Source organism: Oryzias latipes, chromosome 12 (genome assembly GCF_053564925.1).
Source record: "Oryzias latipes strain Hd-rR chromosome 12, Olatipes_Hd-rR_3.1".
Classification (NCBI taxonomy): Eukaryota; Metazoa; Chordata; class Actinopteri; order Beloniformes; family Adrianichthyidae; genus Oryzias; species Oryzias latipes.
This window is the reverse complement of record NC_136248.1, coordinates 23,067,015-23,073,025: the sequence shown is the minus strand read 5'-3', so window position 1 is coordinate 23,073,025 and position 6,011 is coordinate 23,067,015. Positions and strand designations below refer to the sequence as shown.

The 6,011-nt window shown below is 36.6% G+C and overlaps 1 non-coding gene across 1 annotated transcript; it reads left to right on the top strand.

Moving 5' to 3' along the window:
• Positions 1-4,554: 4,554 nt before the first annotated feature.
• On the top strand, positions 4,555-5,745 carry LOC101167306 (gastrin-releasing peptide). The gene is made up of 3 exons (XR_013659542.1): positions 4,555-4,949; positions 5,246-5,430; positions 5,531-5,745. It is a non-coding gene; the product is annotated as a gastrin-releasing peptide (transcript).
• The last annotated feature ends 266 nt before the right edge of the window (positions 5,746-6,011 follow it).

Here is a 6,011-nt window from a genome sequence, read left to right as displayed (position 1 = left end):
ACATGACGTCACGCTGCCTCCATTCATGTTGGGTATAAGAGGGTTTCAGTGAAGCATTTCCACTCAAAGATATGAGATGGAAGCAACCGGGGAGGATGCAGACAAGGGGTATTCATTAAGAGAAACATTTAAAGTAAAGCTCAGCATCACAATAGATTTATTTTCGTGAAAATTTCTAAAAATGTTTATGCTCTCTCTTGGGCGTCCTCCTCTAATGAGAAGGAGGTGATGGAGGACAGCCATTTGAAGTTTTGTTTTGCAACATAACTTTGTATATAATACTATTTATAATTTAGCTGACAAAGCCTCCATATAGCTCAGGTCAGAAGGGAGATGAAGGGGGACTGAGTCATAAAGGAGCTCCAACAAACAATTGAACTCCTCTGTTCATATCGTTGTCTAGATAATGAACATTTAATGTCTTCAATCTTTAAAAGGCATGATTAAAGTGCAAAGTAGAGTAGTAAATATATAGAAGTAGAAACACGTTTTTTTTTCCTGTTCCAAAGTATTTCTTGTTTTGGAGATTAAGGTAAGCTTCTACTTTTATTAAAAGAAAAACCAATTAATGAAATGTAGTAGACTGCACACACAGCAGCACTATGCCTGTATTTTTCTTTGTGTCGCCACAGCCCTCAGTTTTACCCTCAGGTCCATTGGGAGCCCCAAATCTTCAGATTAACCCCTTCAGTGTCACCGCTGCCTTGGAGGATGATCAAAAGCATGATCAAAAAAAGCATGCCATTTTATAACATCAGAGATGTATACTTGACATTTTACTGGCAATCAATGTGTATTTTTGGTGGTTAAATAATGCAAAATATCATATTCCATATTGTTGCATTGCAGTTTAGAATTGTGCAAGGAAATACATCTCTCTAATTCAAGCTGATTTTTTTTTTTAAGGGTGGAAAAAGATGTGTAGATGAATAGAGTTTTATTTACATTTCTTTTACCCAGTTAGTGCATTAGAAACCTTTGTACCTGCCTAAACCAATCCTACTACATCTACACAATAATAATCCCATTATATTTGATGCCTTTAAGGACTTCAAGGACAGGAGAACTGCCAGGTAATTTCACAGTCAAGCAGTGACGAACATCAAAGACGTAATGATGCCAATCTGTCTGTTTAATATGCTTTCAGTGCTGAAAGGTCTGCCTTAATTGTCTTTTTTTCTCCTTTTTCAACGTTAATGTTTTGACACAAACCATCAGAGCACTTATTTCATCATGTGACATTAAAGAGAATGAAAGGACATTATTATCACACTTGTAAAAGTGTACAGCAATTTTGTTCTGTCAGTTTTTGCTCATGAAATCACTCAAACTCAGTGAAGAAAATGTGTCATATTAGCTATTTTAGTGGGACACTAATATTTTATAAATTAAAAATAATGTATTAAAATATTGTATTAAAATAGGATATTATAATAAAAGAGCAATTCTTAGAGATCAAATATTCTCATTTTATTTGAAATAGTTATGCTCCAAGACCACATTACACTAGGATTCTGCCTAACTTCACTCCACAGCGCCATCTGCTGTTTTTTGTTCCAGCACTGAATGCAGTCATAAAATTGCACTTGAAGGTTGATTTTGAAGACATTTTATGGAATGTTAAACTTATTATTGTGATGAGTATCAGCTCTCCAAATGTGACTCATTTGTCTAAGGCTTATGTCTACGACTGTAAGTTCCTTTTCACATAAAACAGCGGATGACGCAGTTTTTCAACCCAAGCTGATTCGGAATGAGTGTGCAGCCTAAAAACAATGGGCGGTACTCTGAACTGGTGATGAAGACATCCGCTGTCACAGTCAGAAAGGTAACTCGTGAGCCCATTTATGGAGTGTGATTCTTTTCCTGCGCCTTTCCAAACCCCTCACAAAAGGTTAAAAAAAAGCCAAATCAAACACAACAAATGATCTTTTTATCAATGATCAAAGCCCATTAAACTTTGAGGTGCATTAACAAACATTTCCACTGAAATTCTTGGATTTCTCTTTTCTTTTTTTGCCTCTAAGATGTTTTTCTTGTAGTTTACAATAATAGCAAATGTACAACTATTTCAGACAACTTTAGGGCATGTGTCTTACCTGCCCTTTGAACATATGTGACTCATCCTGTTCTGTTAAGGTCATCCTTGAATCAGGATGTGATATGTTTTGAGCCATATATACTCTAATGTCCTGCAGGGATGGGTGCGAGGTTGTGACCTTACAAAACCCAGAAGAAACCTTCAACCTTTTCAGCATAAAATGTTACTTCCCTCTGTGCACTCTCTGTCTGTTTTCTTTGTCCATTTGTCTGGACGTCACCACTGTCATGATGAGACGGCTCAATCAAAGAGGGGAAGTTGACAGTTTCATGCATGGCAGCCTTACTGACTGCTCAGTACGTACTGTTGACCTTCCCACTGGTTCAAATACTCCATAATGAACTGTTCATATTGTAAAAAATGCTTTACTGGTTTATGCAAGGCTAATATGTTGTATTCAAAAGAAAGTGATAGGAAAAACATTGCAGTTCATTATGGATAAAATAGAATAACAAAAAAAATAGATTTTGAAGAGCAATGGCTGGTATATAAGGGAAATTTAAAAAAAAAGACAGAAGAAATGTATGGATTTAATTGTGAAAAACATATAAATATCTGTTAAAAAATAGCAATGTGAAGAAAAAAACTAAAGAAATTGATGCACATGAACAAAAACCATAAACGCATATTGTTTTGCTTTTGTAAAAATGGGTTCCCAGAGGTCTTGATTTATGATTATGTGGTTGTCAGCCAAAATTAAAAAAAAACTGTGTCGTTTTCTAGGACGTCGTTTCCGCAGAGCAGCAGTTGCTCATTAGAAATTCAACTTTGAGTTGTGAGCGAGACTATTGGCAGGGAGAGACACCGAGCTCTACGTGCTCTCCAGGGGTACACCCCCTCACACCCCTCACAGCCCCCAAAAAAAGGCCAAGAAATATTGGAGCCATCCAGCTGTACAGTTTGGAGCCAGATGTCAGCTTAGACGAGGAGAAAAAAAGATGGACATGGATCTATTTGTCTTCAAGTGGATGAATCAGAATGGAGTGGCGAAGGGAGCGGCCTGCACAATGTACTTTCTACATGACACATGAACTGAAATACAATCTTTTTCAAATGGTATTCTTACTCTGATCTTTATTCATAAGGATTTAAATTAAGAAAATACTCAAAAAGGCAACTTAAAGCTTAAATTTCCTTAATACATGCTCTCTGTCATGAGAAAAATGTTAAAAACAAAAAACACAGTTTTCATCACAACGGATCTTCAAGGACTTTTAAAACATTTTAAAATAACAAACTGGATAAATTTAGGATGATAAATTGAGATAAATTGTTGAAAAATAAAGCTTATGGAATTCCAATGACTTCATCTGCATTTCTTTCAAAGAGAAACACATATATGCATTTACCTTTGACCCTAAACAAATATAGCATAAGAAATAAATCAATCAATATAGAGAAGACTCACTTCATTTTTAAAGTCAAAGCAGAAACCACATGTTGATCAAAAACTAAAACACAAGTTCAAAGCAACTGATGTCTCTGAAAAACCATAGTTTTTTGTCTTTTTCTATTTTTTTTATAAAAGTTGTTTAATCATTCAGATGGGGACACTGCTGTCAGAACTTAAGTCTAAGAGTCACTTGCAGCACAGCAATCAAATCAAATCATTCACCCAGCGTAAAAGGAGGTGAAAAAAAAGAAGTCTCTGCTTTGTGTGTGAGCTGACCTTTTAAAGGCTTGAGGTTGATGTTAGGTCACAGTCATGGTCTGAAGGAGTCAGAACTTAAGTAAAAGGAGAGTGGAGATTAATCAACGATAATTGTATGAAAGTCAGTCTTTTTAATCAGTTCAGTTATTAGATCAATCATAGACTTATAATGAAGTTAACTGGTATTTAGTCCTCATAGGTGGTTATAGGTCTGTCTTTTTCAAAATTCATCAAGGCAGATCAATAACACCACACTTTATACACAGCTGCAACATTTTATTTGGGCTGAAAAAGTCTATTCTACTTTTTTTCTTTGTAGAATATTATTTGTGGCAGAACCAAGTATGATATTGAAAATTTACCACAAAAAATCTGTCAGCAAGTTATGAGATTTTTTCTCATATTAGAATGCCACAGCTATTATTTTTTAAACTCTCTTTTTTTTTTACTTTTACATACAGCCAATTTATATTAAAAAGTAAAGTTTATCTCAACCTTTTCAGACCAGACATTGGTAAAAAAGAAAAAAAAGGGCAGCGATTTAGATAATAGCTTTAAAGGTTACGCATAACATCTCTGCATGTCTCTTCAGGATTTCTCAGCTGGAAAACAACGTTGGTATTTATGTGAACAGAAGTTTCCATTTGCTTCTGTTTTTGTTTTTTGCAATCTAACTTATAAAGCCACGTAAACAGACTCTGTCATTTCCTCCGCAGACAGTCCTCCTGGCCAGCGTCTCTTCCTGAGGAGCGGCAGACGCACTCCACGTCCATCAGCGCGCGCAGTGACGCGGACACCTCCTGCAGTCACCCTGAAATATCAGCCATTAATTGCAGACTTGAAGTGATCATTTGTCATCACCACTTTCCACATTTTGGACCTTTAAAAAGGGATCCTGCTGACGTGCAGCTGGATCAGGAGGGGCAGGAAGCGTAACTTAGAGTCAGCACCTGGCTGGACGCTCCGTTCCAATCTGCGTGAAATCGAGATGTTTTAGAGTCAAACCGAGCTTTTTGATTCAACTTTCTACTTTTCCATTTATAATGGGTGGAGAATGCATATGTTGTACGTGGATTTGCAGACCTCTGTGGACACTTTTTATTCTTTTGGCTGCAACACCTTGTTTCCTGCACTGCTCTGAGAACCCTGCAGCAGTTGGTGGGAAAATGTATCCGAGAGGTAATCATTGGGCTGTTGGTAAGAAGATAATTTAATCAAAAATATTCTTACAATAATCTATTTATGTTTTGGTAGAGGAAATGTATTTTCTCATTTCACTTTTTTCTATTTTTTTATCTCAGATAAAATCATTTTTGTGTGACATTCTATGAAAACGTGTAGATAAATGCAGCAAAAATTCGATTAAAGCAGCTTTATGGAAGGAAAGCTGTTTGCGTAATGGTACTGATAATTTCCGAAACTTCTGTCCATTAAAAAAAAAAGCTATTAATTTCCCTTAAGTGCGAGAATGTTTACTTTTCCCCTCTTCTTAGGTCATTTAATGGGAAAGAAAAGCATCATGAGCCTGCCTGATGTGCAGTCCAAAGTGGTCAGGATCTCGAACCGGCTTGATGGAGCCCTGGATGCTGGGAATAGTGCAGAACAGACGACGCCTGAGAGGCTGCATCAGCTGCAGAGCAGCATAAGAGAGGAATTGGGGATCAAGTACCCCAGAGAGGTCAGACTGAAGATTGACCCTATTACACGTATCGTCCAATCCTTCAAAAATATGGTAACTATGGTAACATATTTCGATTCATTCATATTTTGTAAAACAGATGACAGACCTGTTTCTTCTGGCTTTGAAGCTCCGGGACCACGACTCCTCCTGAAGGGAAGAACAATGAAATTCAAGAGCGGCCATCAGTTGTAGTAACCCATGGGGTTTCTGCTAAATGTAGGTCTGCTGTAAATGAGAAAATCTGACATGACTGTGCTAATGACTAAAGTAAAATAAAGTTAAAGTTGTGATAAATGCATTGTGAAGAATAAATCAGAGTTTATTCTTCATATAAAGATCTTACTTGCAATAGGGGCAATGGATGGCCCTTTGAGGATTTGTACTTCAATGTTGAAGCCTGGTTCTAGTCAACAGTGCAGTACCCACATGTCACCACTGGATGGCAGACAACAACAATTTTATGACTTCTTGCATTTACTGACTTTATGTCATATTTTAAGATTTTGTTTTTAATGTTTGATCAAAAGGTTCACACACAAACATTAATACACTGAAGTAATTCATTTTTGGTTTGAATG